General features: G+C 38.0%; 1 non-coding gene across 1 annotated transcript; it reads right to left on the reverse strand.

Moving 5' to 3' along the window:
• Window positions 1–18,051: 18,051 nt before the first annotated feature.
• On the reverse strand, window positions 18,052–18,145 carry trnai-uau (transfer RNA isoleucine (anticodon UAU)). The gene is made up of 2 exons: window positions 18,108–18,145; window positions 18,052–18,087 (listed from the first exon to the last, which is right to left on the reverse strand). It is a non-coding gene; the product is annotated as a tRNA-Ile (tRNA).
• Between the last annotated feature and the right edge of the window lie 1,414 nt (window positions 18,146–19,559).

Genomic DNA, 19,559 nt, shown 5'->3' on the forward strand with positions numbered 1-19,559 from the left:
TGTGCACATAATTCACTCAGACACGCAGAACAGCCAGATGACATTTAACGTTAAATAACAGGATTCCGCGTCCGCGTGGACTCAGTGCGGTGCGCCATTGATTATTGTCACACACAAACAAGCACAACAAACACGCAGCTCTGTCTAATGCATATATTCTTATTATTCTACATATATGTCGCACTGTTATTTTCTTCAAGTTACTTGTCCGGTCGGGCAAGTAAAATTCTCTCTCACTTTGCCCATACAAAACATTCACTTGGCCCGGACGAGCGTTAATGTCGAGCCCTGATTACAGTTAAAACAGTGAACATGGGCAGAATAAAACCCCTGCTTCATCCGTGCTTTAAATGCGCTGGTGTCACATCCGTGAAAGCACAATAAAAGTCATTGTTACTTTTCTTAATAAAATTTTTGTCTAATGCACTGCAGTAGCCAAGTGACTTGTGTCATGACTTGCGAAGCCTACAAACAGCATTATTTTATATAACTCATTACTCAATGACTTATTTTGAAAACCAGAGCACACTCCCACATCAGCTCTGAGAGCTCCAAGTGTTCTTATATTTTTCACCATGCGCGCTTCCACTTACTTTTGGCCATATGTATATGACAAGATTAAAAAAATTATCGATAGTAGAGGTATCACTATCGATACACTATCGAAAAAAAAATACTGCGATAGTTACATGTATCGATATTTTTGCACAGCCCTACCCTTTAACAGATGAAAAAGTGATGACTGGATATAAGGAGGAATGTTGCTTCTGATTCTTATGATAACCATAAGAAGCAGGGAAGAGGCATTGACCCTACATTGGCAGGAGAGCACTGCTGTGTTTGTCATAGTCAGCTGGCCGACCAGCACCATGCTCTCAGATAACACGACTCCGGAACGTTCCACCGCAGGACGCCTGCTTTGTTGAGTTTATAATGATTGCTGGGACCCCTGTGGTCAGTGGTCACGGAGTGGAGGTCCTTCAGTTGCTTTAGTACGCTCAGCTGGAAGACAGTTTTACCTCACCCTCACCGCCAGGACCTCGTGTTGATGCACAGATTGAGTTGATTCGATAGTGCATGCACAAAGTTTCACTAAAATGTGTGTGTTTTATTAACTTAAATCAGAAACTAAATCATTCTTATGGTGGTTTGTGCAGTGATTATAGAAATAAACGATACGCTATGTAAAGGGCAATTCCGTGTTTTCCATATGGTACAATTTGTTGAAAAGAAAACCTTGTTTGTCTTGCTGTCCTGTGACATAAGGCCACCCCCTAGTGGACGCAGGTGCTGTGTCAACACTGAAGAAGACAGCTATCTAACCAGGACAGATACCCGAGCCCAGTTATTGTGGGGTAATGAATAACATGCAAACACATTCATTTCTCTATTTCTCATTAATCCAATCTCTCCCGAAGATAAATAATCCTCCCATGCTTTTATTAGAGCAAGCTCTCCAAGCATTTTATTTGAAGTTAGAGAAGTGTTTCCACTGTAGAACTCCTTAAATATTTGGAAAGCTTACTTTACCCTGGACTTGGCTTAAATCCTCCTTCTTTCATTTCTGTTCAAATATTTATCTGCTGTCCAGCAGCTCGCCGGTGAGATTGGCTCTGCATTCACTCACAGAGGAATCGTGTCTCTCTCGATCAGAATGATATATTTTCATATATCTTATAATATAGGCTATATATTTATATAATTGTTCATCATATAAAGTCTTGTTGTTTTTTTAATAATGTGCAAGTTTACAAGCGCAATATAATGTTATGACAAAAGCCCTAAAACTCAGAAGGCTTGTTTACTGCATATTTTGTCTAATTTAATTTAAGGTTTTTAAATTAACATTAGCACAGAAAATGTGAGTTAAAGGGATAGTTAACCCAAAAATGAAAAATTTGCAAAAAATAATATGTTGAAGAATGTTGGTAACTGAACAACGGCAGTACCCATTCACTTGCATTGGTTTTGTGTCCATACAATAGAAGTGAATGGGTACCGCCGTTGTTCTGTTACAAACATTCTTTAAAATATCTTCTTTTGTGTTATGCAGAAGAAAGTCATACAGGTTATTACAAGAGGGTGAGTAAATAATGACAGAATCTTCATTTTTGAGTGATCTATCCCTTTAACATTTAAAGGTATAGTTGACCCAAAAATGGTCCCCATTGACTGGACCTTATGGAAACACAATGGGGACCATTCTTGGGGTGAACTATTCCTTTAAACCATCTAGGTGCATCCAGTGTAAACAGCTCATAAATGAAACAACATGTACGTAAACAACCACAAGGATCTGCTGGAGATCCAATCAACTCGGACATGACTCTTGAGTCGTTCAATGAAAACAAACTTTGAGCGTGCTCGTGTTTGCTTGAGCCCGTAACCATCCGTTCTGTGCTCCCCCATACTTCACCTCCCTGACCCACCACTTCATCTGCATTTATTAGACGAGGGCTATTTATAAAACCAGGTCTGTGTTTGCATGAACACTGTTATGAGACATAGGTGACTGAGGCTGCATTATTCTGTTTCAGAGGCAGGTAGAATTACATTAAAAAAATTGAAATTTGGACTATATGTTGACAGACTGACAGACTGCATCTGTGTTCTCTCTTTAGGCCTGAAGACTCTTGCATAATTTCTCTCAACCATCTCAGAGAACTGGAAAAGTCCAGACAGAACAGATAACAGCAATAAAACTGATTTAAATGTGTTGACTGATAAGAATGTTTTTCGTTTAGATTACAGATGGGATCCAACCATACATTGAACTACTGCCAATCTTTGCATCAGTCCATACCACTAACTAAATATACTGTAGGCGTGATAAAGGAATACATTTCAGTTCAGGGTCAACATGGCCAAGCACATGCCACAACAGCCACAACCAATCTCATATTTGTCCCAGAGGAAACAAATGTTCGGCTAGAGAAACACGGGGAATTCCCGATGCAGTTACAATGTACCAAGCGCAGGATACAATTTACTCCACCTCAGTAACTTTCCTCCCTTACACCTTCTTGCATTTTATTTTCTTATTCTATACTGATATACTGATGTATTATTAATCACCTACTGTTGCACTTGGGCTTCCTGTTTCCTGCATTGCTGCCGGCGGCTTGTTTGTATCAGTGCACTTACACTTCGCTCTAATATTAGTATATTTTATTATCGTTAATTATTATTGTCGTTGCTAACTTATCCTGATATCTCAATAACCCTGTTCTTGTTATTTACTTGAAGATTCTAAACCAAAAGTGATAGTTAACTTAACGCCGTTAGCATAGCAATAGCGTGTTAGCTTGCTTTCTGTTTACACTGTGGAATATCATCTTGCCTCTGGTTTGTCTTGTGTGCTAACTGTTTCTCTTTTTAAGCGAGTATACTACGATTCATCGAGCAACCTTGGTAAGTTGGAATTGCACTTCAAATCCGGTGAGTTATGGCTTCTATTCCTATTATTGTTACTTGCACCTCATGTCATATGTTTAGCTTAGCCTTCTCTGTCAGCTGCGAGGGTTTTATATGCGATAAATGCAGGGAAATAGTTAGGCTGACAGAGAAGATCTTAGAATTAGAGTCTCGCATCCAATCTTTATCTGAGGATAGTAAGAGTTTAACGACGATAGAAAACACTTTGGATGCGAGCAACATTAGCGCACACAGCTCGGTTCCGGTTGAAAATCCTCCGCAGCTGGGAAACTTCGTGACTGTGAGACGGCGTAGTCGCAGGACAAAACATCACTCGACCGTTCCGATTACAGTCTCGAACAGGTTTGCCCCGCTCAGTGACGCACCGACTGAGAAACCTGCTGAAAGTGCCCTAGTTATCGGTGATTCTATTGTTCGGAACGTTAACATAGAGGCACCAGCCACCATAGTCCAATGTTTACCGGGAGCCAGAGCGCCTGACATCAAGTCAAATTTAAATGTGCTGGCTAAGGCTAATCGTAAATTCAGTAAGATTGTCATTCACGTCGGCACAAATGATGTTCGACTCCGTCAATCGGAGATCACAAAAGATAACATTAAAGAGGTGTGTGAGCTCGCAAGCATGATGTCAGACACTGTAATATTCTCTGGCCCCCTCAATGCTTATCGTGGTGATGAGATTTATAGCAGATTATCATCACTAAATGGCTGGTTGTCTGAGTGGTGCCTGCAGAATGATATAGTTTTTATAAATAACTGGAAGAGTTTTGAGGGCAGACCTGACCTGTTGAAACGAGATGGTCTCCATCCCTCCTGGGCTGGGACTTCCATCCTGTCTAGAAATATGGCAAAAAGTCTTAATGCTAATGCTAAAACTTGACTCGCTGGGGCCCAGGTCAGGGAGCAGACAGTATGGCTTAACCAACTGTCTGCTTGCCGTCTCACGTCGCAGAATACACAAAATGTACAACATGTAGTAATCCGTTCTCCCAAACATCACAAAATAGAGACTGTGTCTGTCCCCCGGATTAGCAAACATAAAATAATGCGTAAACCTCTTGAAAGTAATTTAATAAACGTTAAACAAACTAAACATGAACAAAATACAGATAATCAACTGTTACGACTCGGATTGCTAAATATTAGATCTCTCTCTAATAAAGCACTTTTTGTTAACGATATGATAACAGATCATAAAATAGACATGCTCTGTTTGACAGAAACATGGCTAAAACCAGATGATTATATTGCTTTAAATGAATCTGTCCCCCAAGATTATTATTATAAACACGAGCCTCGTCTAAAAGGCAGAGGGGGAGGTGTCGCAGCACTTTACAATAACTCTCTTAGCATTTCCCAGAAGTCGAACTCTAAATATAATTCTTTTGAAGTCATGGTTCTTCATGTTTCAACACCTAATACTAAAGATAAAACACTTTCTAAATTGATTCTAGCTATTGTATATAGGCCTCCAGGGCACCACACAGATTTTATTAAAGAATTTGGTAGGTTCTTATCAGAACTAGTACTGGCCGCAGATAGACTCCTTGTCGTTGGTGACTTTAATATCCATGTAGATAACGTTACAGATGCCTTAGGAATGGCGTTCAAAGACACTCTTAACTCCATGGGCGTTAGTCAACATGTGTCAGGACCCACTCACCTTCGTAATCATACTTTAGATTTAATACTGTTTTGCGGTATAAATGTGGACGATGTTAAAATCCTTCAGCAGAGTGAAGACATTTCGGATCATTATCTGGTATTATGTTTGCTTCACTGGCCTACGGCTGCAAATAAAACTCATTGTTACAAATATGGTAGAACAGTAACTTCAACTACCAAAGATGCGTTTCTCGATAATCTGCCCGAATTGTCTCAAATCGCTAGCATGAGAAATAACGTGGAAGATCTTGACATTACCACTGAAAATTTTAATTCCACCGTCTCGGTATCGCTAGACACAGTTGCTCCTCTACGTTAAAAGAAGATTAAAAATGGCAGCCCCACACCGTGGTATAATGAACACACTCAGGCTCTAAAGAAAGCGGCCCGAAAAATGGAGCGCAAATTTAAGAAAACTAAATTAGAGGTATTTCGTACAGTATGGAAGGATAGTATTCGAAAATACAGGAAAGCCCTAAAAACTTCTAGATCCGCCTACTTTTCATCACTAAAAGAAGAAAACCAGCACAATCCTAGGTTTTTATTTAACACAGTGGCTAAATTAACAAAAAATAAATCGTCAGTGACTTCTGATCCTGTATATCAGCATAGCAGTGATGAATTTATGAACTACTTCACATATAAAATCCAAGATATTAGAGAAAAAATTATAACAATGCAATCATAAGTGAAACCTGCTGAACAAACTAAATACAGCGCCCTTAAGGAGAAAATGCAATTATTTTATACCGTAGATCAAGATGAGGTGTCTAAAATTATTAGATCATCTAAATCAACAACATGCATACTAGACCCTATACCTACAAATCTACTGAAAGAGATGCTCCCAGAAATTATAGATCCTCTTCTTGGTATTATTAACTCATCTCTGACATTAGGACATGTGCCTAAAGCATATAAGGTGGCTGTTATAAGGCCCCTTGTCAAAAAATCCCAACTCGACCCTAGAGAACTAGGGAACTACAGGCCTATATCGAATCTACCTTTCAAATCTAAAGTTCTGGAAAAAGTAGTTTCAACTCAATTATGCTCCTTCCTCCAAAGGAATGACATCAATGAAGAATTCCAGTCTGGATTTAGAGCATGTCACAGTACAGAGACTGCTTTGATCAGAGTTACAAATGATCTGCTATTGGCGTCCGACCAAGGTTGTATCTCGTTATTGGTGCTGCTAGACCTTAGTGCTGCATTTGACACCATTGACCACAGCACACTCCTACATAGACTCGAAAATTACGTCGGCATTAAAGGAATAGCTTTGAAATGGTTTAAATCTTATTTATCCGACCGTTTTCAATTTGTAGCAATAAACAATGAGGTGTCACGCAAATCGCAAGTCCAGTACGGTGTACCACAGGGCTCAGTCTTAGGGCCTCTGCTCTTCGCATTATACATGCTACCTCTAGGAGATATAATAAAGCGACACGGAGTTAGCTTTCACTGTTATGCTGATGATACTCAACTTTATATTTCCTCGAAGCCTCATGAAACACAGCAGTTCCATCGAATAATGGAATGCATAGTCGATATAAAAAACTGGATGAGTAACAACTTTTTATTACTGAACTCGGACAAAACGGAAGTGTTACTTATTGGACCGAAAACTGCTATAAGTAACAACCAAGAATACTGTTTAACTATTGACGGATGTTCCATAAAACCCTCGTCGTCAGCAAAGAATCTTGGCGTTCTATTCGATAGTAATCTGTCATTTGAGAGCCACGTCGCCAACACCTGTAAAATTGCGTTTTTCCATCTTAAGAATATATCTAAACTACGTCATATGCTGTCAATGTCAGATGCAGAGAAGTTAATTCATGCATTCATGACATCAAGACTAGACTACTGTAATGCACTGTTAGGTGGTTGCCCTGCAGGCTTATTACAAAAACTCCAATTGGTCCAAAACGCGGCAGCTCGAGTTCTTACACGTACAAAAAAGTATGAACATATTAGCCCGGTTCTGTCAACCTTGCACTGGTTACCTATAAAGCATCGCGTTAACTTTAAAATCTTGCTTATTACCTATAAAGCCTTACATGGTTTAGCTCCTCAGTACTTGAATGAACTCCTTTTGTATTACAGTCCTTCACGTGCATTACGCTCTCAGGCGTCCTGTCAGTTGGTAATACCTAGAATTTCAAAATCAAGTGCAGGTGGTAGATCCTTTTCCTATCTAGCGCCTAAACTTTGGAATAGTCTTCCCTGCACTGTCCGGGAGGCAGACACACTCTGTCAGTTTAAATCTAGACTAAAGACGCATCTTTTTAATCTTGCATACACTACTCTTCCATAATATAAATCTTCAGAGGGTTTAGGCTGCATTAGTTAGATCAACCGGAACCAAAAACACAACTGATGTACTTGTTGCATCAAAGAGTACAGAACAGTACTCTACTCTCAGCCAGTCTTGTCTCATTGTTCCAAGGTTACCACAGCGAGCAGGATGCAGTTCATGGCCTGACCTGATGGTAGAGCGGAGAATGGGAAGCGGCGACCTGACAAGAGCTGAGATGATAGAGCTGGATAAAGAAGGACGCGGTCACCTGACACATCTTCACCACAAAATTTCAAATTCTATTAGATTATGAATGATAATCTTAAACTGTAATTTACCTTATTAGTAAATTTATTTATTTTATTTAGCCTTGTTGTGCAAGCTCTCTGGAGCTTGTGCAGAGGCAGCAGCTTTTGCCAGAGGGGAACTGGAATCCCCTGGTTGGGCCTGGGTTCTCCTGAGGTTTTTTTTCTCGATTAGTGTTTTGGGTTCCTCGCCACCATTTGCTTACTGTTTTTTGCACTATTTGCCTGGCCGGGGGGGCTGCTTTAGAATTTTAAAGTTTTACTTAATTAATATTGCATATAGGAATTTATAGTCGGTTATATTTGACGTGTGCTTCTCTCTCCTTTATCTTAAATGTGTGCTCTCACTGAGCGTGTGTGTGTGCGTGCGTGCGTGTCTGTGTGTGCGTACTTGTCTGTGTACGTGTGTGTGTGCGTGCGAGTCTGTGTGTGTGTGTGTGTGTGTGTGTGTGTGTGTGTGTGTGTGTGTGTCTATGTCTATGTGTGTTAGTACGTGTGTGTGGAGTGTTTTGTATGTGGGTATGTCTGTCTTCTGTGTTTTCAACGTTTTCTTGTTTTTGCAGGTACAACTTTAATTGTTTTGCTTATAGTCAATATGTCTTATGTACAGCTGCTTTGTAACAATGAAATATGTAAAAAGCGCTATATAAATAAAGTTGAGTTGAGTTGATATCACTACATTCTCTGACATTTAGTTAGTATATTTCAAGACCCAACAGTGCCCCATGCCATGAGATGGAAACTATTCTGGAGGGACAAAAGGTTTGTGAAGATAGTCTCCCCTCATACTCTTTTGTGTGTCACTCTATGCAGAACCATTATGGTTGAGGATGTAGACTAATGGTACAGAAGCCTGCAGTGATCCTCGCAAATGTAACAAAGAACGCACAATGTGTTCTCATTATTCACTGTTCACACAACAATTCAATCACAGGTGGCCCATAACACAAGCCATTCCAAAACTAAAACATTCACAGCACAGGCAGAGACATTGATGGATCTTCTCAAAATCCACTGGAATCTCCATCAACAAGTTTGAATCTATCAACAATGCTAATGCGAATAATATGCTAATATAACATTTGTCCAGATGCAAAGACTTTGCAACAGTTAACAACCTTTTGAATGGGAAAATCTGTTATCATTTACTCGCCCTCTTGTCATTTTAAACCTGTATGACTTTCTTTCTTCTGCAGAATACAAAAGATATTTTAAAGAATGTTGGTAACCAAACAACATTGACTTGCATTGGTTTTGTGTCTAATAGAAGTGAATGGGTACCGCTGTTGTTCGGTTACCAACATTCTTCAAAATAACTTTTGTATTCTGCAGAAGAAAGAAAGTCATACAGGTTTAAAATGACAAGAGGAAGAATTTTCACTTTTGGGTGAACTATTAGTATAAATACAATGAATAGAAGAATGAGGGTTGTGCTACAAAGACAAATAGTTCATATAAAAGTCGAGATTGGATTGTTTTATGGTATTAAATACAGTTTGTGGCTTGCTTGTAGAGAAAAAATAAAACTGAATCCATAAATATTAAATGCATAAAATAAAATATCACAGTGCTAATGTATGTAAAAGAAGATCAAGCACATTATATCTCAGGAGGACTGACTATGTTGTTTTCTTTCAAGGTCTAAATTGACAATCTAAGGGAGGCGTTGTGATGTGAGATGTATATAAACGTTAAAGATAAGAAAATTACATTAATACTTTACACTCATATTTTCCAGCATTTGCTGTGTTTTTCTTGATGAATGCTTATGATGATGAATGAGGTACGTGGCATGTAGACCTCAGGCTTGTGTTATTAAACATAAATGATATTGTGTATAAAAGCAAACACCCACACATATTTAGCTAATGGGAACATGACATTCTAACTAACTAAATTATTGAAAACTCTCTTTGTATGTGCCGTTGACTTTAAAACAACAGCCGTAATTTTACACACTGCTGCGTTTGAAATGGTGAACTACACAGTGTATACGCACTTGGATATGTAATCCTGAAGAAAAGGAACTGCTAAATGATGATTTTACATTTTCTTGGGTTGGATCTAGACCAAAAGAAAAAAACAGTATTGTTAGTTTTGACATTTAATAACATGTAGCAATCAAGAGGACAGTGGAGTACAGAATGTTCAGTAGAAAACCACAATGTTCAGTCTTTTTGTTACAAATAATTTTGATACAAATTTCATTTTTTTAGAAAACCACAAACTTTCATAAGTGACTCAATAAACATGAACTGTGTCAATGAGGTGGTTCTAAAACAGTAGGTGATTCTGAGTACCAACAGCTAAAAAAAATTCTCATGTCAAGTTATGTTCTGAAACCATGATCAATGTTAAATAATTATGAGAAGCAAATATCTTGTCCCATGGATAGGCTATTTACCTAGGGATGCACCGATACCATTTTTTAAAGACACGAGTACGAGTACCGATATTTTTTTTGGTACTCGCCGATACCGATACCTATAACCGATGCCTGTATAATCTACAATAATGTTAATAAACCAGTATCTTACTGGTACATTTTCTTTTTTTCTTTTGTTTTTAGGTCTACTTAAATTTAAGTACTATTTTTTAATCAAGTTCTATTTTTTGTGATAAGTAGCACAATTTTACCAGCACATTTACTTCAGTTTACTAAAGTAAACAATATACTCTGTGGTCAAATTATAAAAAATTTAAGGGGGGTGGTAGATTAATTTTTGCAACATAATTTAGGAACATTTCTTGTTATTGTCTACATAAACTAAATATTAATTCCTTTCCTAATCTGCATTTTGAGGTAACACTTCCCGTGTCAGTAACTGAAAACAGATAAAAAATATGAAATTATGAATATTTTTTCCTGTTAAAATCATTCGAATGCACATCACATCTTTTAAGCTCATTAAAACAACTTGGTCGTCATAGAGGAGTCTAACATGACAAGTTAGTGACTGTCCTCAATGTTATCATCTATATGGATTTAGACATGTATACATCTTCAAATCAAGTAAATAAGAAAAGAAAAGACCATGCTTATGCTGCATATCTATATCATGATTACAATTGCTAAATAGATAAAGTGCTACATTTGCTTCTCAAAAAGCTCTATTCCCTTCTCTTTACCAAATTGATTTTTTCTATCGCCTGCATGCTTCATATGGAGACCATTAACCATTCCATTTGAGCTGGTTGCGGTGAAAAATGTTTGACGTCTATCAGGATGTGTGCTGTGATGTCATTACTAGACTTATGAGCACAGGGAGTATCATATGGGAGCAGGAGAGGTGGGAGGGAGGGGTAGGCCCTACCGCTACAAACTGAAGCTTTCCAGATGATAGTACAAAAAAACCTCAAGTGAGTTCATCTTAAAAGTCTGTTGATTCCAGACATGTTCATGGTTTTCAGGACTGACACGCAATGTAATGTAAAAAGCTTTGCACCAATGCATTACCATGAGTCAGTCCATGTTTCAAAACACTTTCAATACTGCTTTTTGATGTTCTCTAAATATAGCCAATGGCAAGAACAACCTAAGCGGATTTGACAATATAGGTCGTTTTTGAGGGAGGTAGAACCCATACAAGAAACACATGGTCATAAACTGTCCTTCTTGTGACACAGTTTTGGGGCCCAGAAGCACCTGAAAGTGATCATAGGGTGGAGAAGGGAATATATTCCATGACGAGGGTTTAAATAGTGGCACATGCCGACACAACACTTGAATTCGGTGTTTACACATCTGTGCTCCGTCTCCGTCTAGGCTCTTTGTTATTAGTGAAAGGAAGGTAAATAGAGGATGCTTGCTTATCCTTTCCCTGGGGATTTGATAGATAGATACCCCTTTAACTCATTACAGTTGTGAAAATCTTAATAGGCTATGTGTGCACATATATTACAGTACAATATGTTGTCATCCGATCAATTTTTTCTTGAACTAAAAGAAATGGATCCAGTCACGAATCATTACTCTCTATAAGTTATTTTGATCTTTTGATAACTTACAATTTTTTGTCAGAAGTCATAGACATGGGGCAAGACAGGCAGGCATAGGACGTTCGTGTTCATTCACTGACAAATTCATATCTACTTATCTGTTCTGCTCTTCACCAAGACGAAACACGCCCCCCAGTGTGTTGCAGTATCCCATCTGCATCCCATCTAACACAATGCATGCCTATACCTTATTGTTATTTATCAACGTATATCAGCAAACTTTAATAAGATTAATTCACATTGAATGTATAGAAAGTGTGACTTGCAAAAGTAGCTTGGTTTCCATTACAGATCTGCACAAAACGTATGTGATATTTTCAAAATGACAATAAAAATAATATTCCATGAAACAATGTTATGCGACCGAAATGTCATTTTTTCTTTTTGTCATTCTTGACAAACTTCTTTGGGTTTTATGGTGGGTTGCGGACCACTTTAGAGGTGCGTACTGCCACCTACTGTGAGGAGTTGTTAAGAGAAATCTAGCGCAATCATCCCACGCCAACGTAAAAGAATGATTGTGACGGTTTCGTATGCCACAAAAACTTTTTACATTGCAGTTTTATATTCCTTTATCGAACTGCCTGTAAAAACACATTATGTGAGCGTAAAAACTTTAGAGATTTTGTGATTTGCGAAATTGATGCATTTCTATTGGTCAAGATTTCAAGGGTAATGGAAACGCAGTTACTGTTCCATTCATATCCCTTGTGAGATGAGGAGAAATGGCAGACTAGTGAGAGAGGGAGATTTGGGCAACTGTGGTTTCTCATATGACCAACATTTATTTAGAGCTTAAAATGTGAGCTATGGACATTTGACCTCTCTGTCTGTTACTCAGCGGATCTAAAATTAGTTGTAATTGCAGCCTGAGGGGTGAAAAAAGGCAGAATATATGGTCTGTTGCAGCCACGGTTTGGCGGCTACTCATTCCCAAGCATTTGGAGGGACAAGAACAGCATGTCCTCCTCTGGAAACATCATTGTTACTTCAGGCCCACTTTTGCTGACCACATAAACCACATTTTCTAGGAACATCACCCCTGTTCACACACTCTCAGTCTAAACCAATCCAACGCAGTTGGGTGTTCAGAAGAACGTCCATCATCCATCACAGGAAATGCAAAGAATAAGAAGAATAAAGGCCTGAGACGCTTGATCCACAAAATCAACATGCCATCACTACAACTCTTGCACTGTTTTTCACAAAGTTTAATGAAAAAGTACTGACCTCAACCAGTCAGTTGAGATGTGTTGTGTAATATGTAATATTATGTGGATGATTTTTATCATCTGCTCTCTCTCTCTTTGATTTAAAGGTTACATGTCCTCTCTACATTTGAAAGTCTGAAATATTCCACAGTGATCTGTTTGACGCAGGTTATCTTGGCTCATATAAGGGTGTGTAGGCGGGAGGTTCAGTCACTGGAAAAAAACAGATAAGATGATAGAGAGATTATGATAACATGTCAAGCCCATCATAAAGAGAATAGCATTTTGTACAACCAAAGTTTAATACAGCCAGTTTGGCACGTCTCTTTTGACCCCTTGTTTAAATATTAGATTACGTTTAACATTCTTTTTCGCTAGGAAGCATTTAGAGCTTTCCAAAAATGTTAATATAAAACAAACAAGATACAAGTTGTGTCATGTTTTCAGTCTGGGCAAGAGTTGAGCATTTTTTGGTAAGCAACGTTCGTTTGCGGTTCAAACACAAATCTTAACGCTTAGGATTAAAGGAAATAAGGCAGATTTTTTTCGGCGAGACGTGATGAGAGAATGAAAAGTGCGGCCAAGGTTTTTAATGCAAAATTCCACTGAATAGTTGTCTAATTTATCTGAGTCACACCTCAAATAAAAACCAGATGCCCCCCGACGAGATGGAATTTCATCTATTATGTGAAAAGATAGCGACCAAAAAGCCAAACACAGGCATTTTAAATGAAGACATAAACCATATGCTTTGAGATAGCAACACACACACAAGTGACACAACCAAGACTCTCTACAATTGAGAAAGCATGAAAGACTATGAAATAGCGAAGGATGTCTTGGTGGGGGAGGAACAGAATGTTGCATGCACAAATCTTAGAAACAGCTGTTTCGGAGACTATGCCAAATTGAGAAAAAACAGAACCAAAAAAAAGTTCCAGGGGTTCTGTTACTTTTGGTGAGCTACAAACACAACACAAGTAGTGTTAACAAGTGTGTGATTAATGTTGAGATAATGTCAAATAAATAAATAAAAGAACTGAAGTTGATGTCATATCGAAAGTTCCTGCAGACACGTAGACGTTTTCAGCATGAATGGGAATGAGTAAGAGTGAGTTACTGGTAACAGTTTCATATTAATATGGAGATGCTCAAATGAGCAAAGTGATGTTTCAAGCCAAAACCACTAAACATAATCACACACATTCAGGCCTATTCATCATCAGTCTGAAACGCACACGCTGTGACCTTCCCCGTGAACTCCACAAGGCTGCTCAAGATGAAACAGATATTAAAGAAATTAATGGCATTGTGGGTAATGACACATGTGTCCTTAAAGCCACAATATGGAATATTTGGACCGCTAGATGGTGCACTTTCGAAACAACAACAATACGCGAAGCTAAATGACGTTATGTAGGAGAGTGGAATTATGGGATATGTTGTTCTCATCATCCAGATGCGTATGGAGATACAAATATTATTTTGTCATCGTAATTAATTAGCTTGCAAGAAACTTGGAATGTAATGCTACGTTAGCCTGCGACTGATATTGGACTTTGTCAATTGATTTGGTAGCGTAATGCTACACAGTTTTACCTGTTTAAAACAGTCATACAGTCATCGTTTAAAAAGTAAATTTGAACGAACCCACAGTATTTACAAGTAACGTTACTGGCTACATATTTTTGTGCAACATATACTGTATTTCATAGGGTAACTGCACTCATAACTATTCAAATAATCTGTGCATGAGTATTTTGTGTACAATAAAAATTTTTTTATTAAAACACATGCGAGAGCGGAGTCTCTGTCGAGTCCAAGTTGGTCGCCATGCTCTCTCCATTTAGAAAATGCCACGCCAATAGTAATCCTTGTTTTATTTCTTCGTTTGTCCATAAGCCTGCTTGCCTCGTTTGGCATACGTTTACGCTTTTTTGGGTTTCCTTTACTCGACAAAGAGTAATCGTGATCCATAATAACAGAACAACAGATGCTATGCCCCAGATGCTGTATAACCACTTCCACATTTGCGTGTTGCCGTAGTTAGGGCTGTGACGATTATTAAATAATCGTCTCATCGCGATTGTTTGACCTCATCGCGATGGTTTCAGATCATCGCAATTATTGCACATCTCTATAGAAGACACTAGGGGGAGCTGTAATGCATCTGCATATTGCATATTTTAGTGTATATATTGTAACTAAAGCATTGTAATACTTGTCAAATGTACCACCACAACACAATCACTTTAAAAAAATATATAATAAAGCATATACCATACAAATTACCTGCAGTACAATTTAATATTATTTAAGCAAATCTCAGTGTAAAAACCAGTCTACCAAACAACATGTTTTCATTAACATACATGTAAATTTTTATTGTAGTCTTCCAAGTGAGAAAAAAACAGACTAGAAGCTTTTCTATGACTGATACCATTTTAATGGTGGCTTCAATTCCCTCCTGATCAATATACTTAATTTACAAGTATTTGGTGGTTGTATTATTGACAGGTAAAAGCCTAAACCTTAAATATATGATGACCCAATTTTGTCCGATGTATTTCCAAGAAAAAAACATAGTCTTGTATTCAGAACAATATGGTCGTTTCAATCCCTGAATCAAAAATGTATGAGAATTAAATGTCAAATCTCAAAAACAGACAATTAATCGTCATAATCGTCAAAGCCCTAAAACAGACAATTAATCGTCATAATCGCAATGATTTATTAGACAATTAATCGTCAGTCAATTTTCATAATCGTGACAGCCCTAGCCGTAGTTTCTACAACCGGAAACTGAGGGTAGTGCGGAGCAGGAGATATTAAGTCACTGATATGCGACAAATACAAGGGAGACAAGGGACGGGCCATTATTTAAAATAGGAATTTATCTGGATTTGCACATTCTTGGGAACATTTGGGATAATGTAAGTACACAACTGCATGAAATATATCACACTGTGCAAGTGATTTTTGGATATTTCACAACAAAATGATTCCATATTGTGGCTTTAAAGAAGCTGACGGTCAACTCTGACTATAACCATGCATCTGTATTACTTTTAATCACAATAAAACATAACCTACAACTCTAATCTTATGCATTGGTTAAAACAGACATTATGGACAAATCACTGAATGGCACAAATAGCTTAAAGATGCACAACATTGGTTACTGGCCCTACATTCACAGTGAAAATTTATGATGGCCAAGATCTTATGACAGCTATGTGACCAGAGCATAACACAACCTTCCTAGTTAAGAGAGAGAGAGAGAAAGAGAGAGAGAGGTGCTACACAGCAAGGAGCCTCTTGGCTCTACTCTTGTCTGCACTTGCACACCAGATGCGCTCTGCCTCAGCTCTGGAATGTGTTTGTGAGAGCAGTTTAACCACTGACCCACCCAACCATTACCACAGAAATCTGATCCAGACAATCCTCTCACCCTTCTTCATTGTGTGTGTGTTCTATCTGCTATCTAGCATCCTCTATCCACTTTCTTACTATAATCTCTCCAAAAATGTGCTTAAATCTACCTATCAAATTTTGTTCCCACAAATTTCTTGGTTCTTCGACCACTGATTACTTTTACGTGTTCACTATAATGCTCACACACACTTTACAAGCGCCACATCGCGCTCATACAGACTCTTTCGCTGATTGTGTTTTAATGGTAACCCATGAGCCGTGACAAGGCAATAAAATAAAACTTGAGAAGTTAAAGATGGTCGTTTATTCTGCCACATAAAAGCGGAGGGGGAAGGTTTATTTTTCCTTTTTTCCTGGTATAAATACAACGCCCTAAAAAGAACAGAAATATTCAATGTAAAGTCAATAAAGCTAATTACAGCAAATAAATAAATAATGTTCTGTTAGTATTATAATTTTCCCAGGGGATTTTGAACCCTCTTATCTGTCATATGCTTCTCATCTTCAGTATTAACGGGTTAAAAATGTATAAATGAATTAGTTTTGATTACTGTTAACATTTACATCTGGCAAACACTTTTAGCCAAAGCAACTAACAGTCTGTCCAAGGTATAAGCCTACATTTTATCAGTATGTGTGGACCCTGGGATCAAACCCATGAACTGTGTTGCTAAAGTATTTAATGCAACAACACCAAAATTCATCTTACAAAGATCATTTCCAAGCCCAAGCTTGGAAGCTAAAACAAATACAAAACATGCAATAAAAACAAGCTTTGGGACCTATTCATACAAAAGGCCCCATCCTCTAGCTAGCCCCCATTCAGAATCTGAACTGACCTTATTTCTTCAGAGGTAAAACATGGCAGGACTGAGATGTAAAACCTGTTGCAAGCTAAAAGATTTGCTAGGTATTTTGTGTTATATGTAAATATGCTGCTTTCAAGACACCTCAAAAGTGGGATATACGCGGAATTAACGTCTGGATTTAGTAACATTCAGAGTATTTAGCGACATTAAAACTTTAGTGTTACTAACGATTCAGTAGCATTAAAACATTGCAAGTATGTTAACATTAAAAAGGCACCGTTCCATAAATTATTTCCGGGTTGAAGCGGGAACTATAGAATTTCCGAGAGCAGGTGAAGGCAGCAATGTGCCAAAGACATGTAATGAGATCAAATGTTCATGGAGAACTGACATAAACATCAAAACAAACCTCTCACCACGTGCAGACCAAAACAGACTGCATGACTAAAAACAGGGCATTTGAAACAGTAATGGCAAAAATGTACAATTAACTGTATACCTCTGAACTGTATACATTTTTGTCACATTTTGTCTCTCTAACACCTCAAAAGAATAGATATCACAATTGTTTTAACACGTGGTGAATTTCTCTGAAGTAAAATTACTTTGTGCTTAAACCGAGGCAATTCTGACCCCTAGTGGTAACTTGAATCAAATAAACAAAAAAGCAACAGATGTTTGCTACACTGCTAATTTTACCGTACTGTACCTGCCTTCTTGTTATCACACAACGTACTTTGTATGCCCACCACATATTCAAAATTGTGTTACGTAGCACTAACTTTATGGACCCTAGTGTTTACTCGATTTAGCTCTTCTTCACACCAAGAGCAAACTCATTTCCCATGTAATTTCTACTGAGCTACTCCCTGAACAATGACCGCGCAAAACACTGCTCCAGGTGAGGCTCGAACTCACAACCTCGGCATTGCTCTGCTTTGTACTGCTGTATAAGTACCGCGCGCTAACCGATTGCGCCACTGGAGCTCCAGTGTCTCACTACAATAAAACAGTTCAAGAGTGAAGACAAAGCAATACATCGTGTTCATCATTGGTTTTTAATTGTCTTTAAAAAAAATCGAAAATCAAAGTATTATGCTTTCTGCCTGTTCTCAATATTGCTTTCCACAATGCTATGTGGCATAAGGACGTTACTCTGACATCCATGGTATTGAAGTAAAATTTTAAAAGGAAGTCATTTCCACACTTCTTTTGATATGCGAGTAACGTTTGTGTAATGGGGAAATAAGCCCTTGTAAATGGAATATGATCGTAACCAATAATTCGTTCGGGGTGCTTTATATGGAATGTTAGCGAAACAGGGTTAAAAAGCATTGCTCTGTTGAACGAGATGTAACGTTACTGATCATACGAAGAACACTCCGCCTACAGTTGTCGGTGTTGCCAGATCAACCCAAAGACTCAATAAAACCCGCCCGCTCCAACAAAAACCAGCCCAAATTTAAACTGCCAAAATAATGTGATAGAAATGTATTGCAATGTCAATCAACGATGATAATGTCCATTTTACCTCCTTAAAACGAACTATGACAAGATAAAAAAATATAATTAAACCAGGAAAACAGGTCAAACGGATCAAACATATTAAAGAGAGTTAGAAAATATGACTAATATGTCTAGAAACCACTTCAAAGACAATCAAGAAATTAACCAATGACTTTAACCCTCAAAAATCACATTTTGTACAAAAAGTGCTCACTATAATTAATCGGATTCGGAAAGCTTAGTGGGCATTTTCCACTCGTTCATGAACTTCATTCACACACCACGGCAGCCAAAAATGTGCAATTCATTGATACATACAACAGAACAACAACAAAAAAGAACAGCAGCAACAATAATGCGCTTATCTTTTAGAGTTGCCTTAACATCTGACAGAACTACAGTACGTCTTTCGTGAAGTATACAGTTAGGGCCATAAATATTTGGACAGAGGCCCATTTTTTGTTATTTTAGCTGTGTATCAATATGTTTTCGAGTTACAGTTTTATAATAGATATTGTCTTAAAGTGCACACTCTCAGCTTTATTTAGAGTGTATTCACATCCAGATTATCTGAAGGATTTAGGAATTACAGCTCTTTAATATGTAGCGCCCCCCTTTTTCAAGGGACCAAAAGTAATTGGACAGTTGAATAAAAAGCTGTTTTATTCACAGGTATGGGCTTTTCCTTAAATAATTTCTTCATAAATGAAGCATGTTAAAGGTCTGGAGTTGATTCTACATGTGGTGTTTGCATTTGGAAGCTGTTGCTGTGAACCCACATCATGGGGTTCAGGGAGATCTCCATGCAAGTGAAACAGTTAGATTTTAAAAACACTACACATCCGTCAGAAAGATGCCAGGAACATTAAGAGTGGCCAAATCAACAATTTGGGAC

This window comes from Triplophysa rosa, linkage group LG18 (genome assembly GCF_024868665.1).
Source record: "Triplophysa rosa linkage group LG18, Trosa_1v2, whole genome shotgun sequence".
Taxonomy (NCBI): Eukaryota; Metazoa; Chordata; class Actinopteri; order Cypriniformes; family Nemacheilidae; genus Triplophysa; species Triplophysa rosa.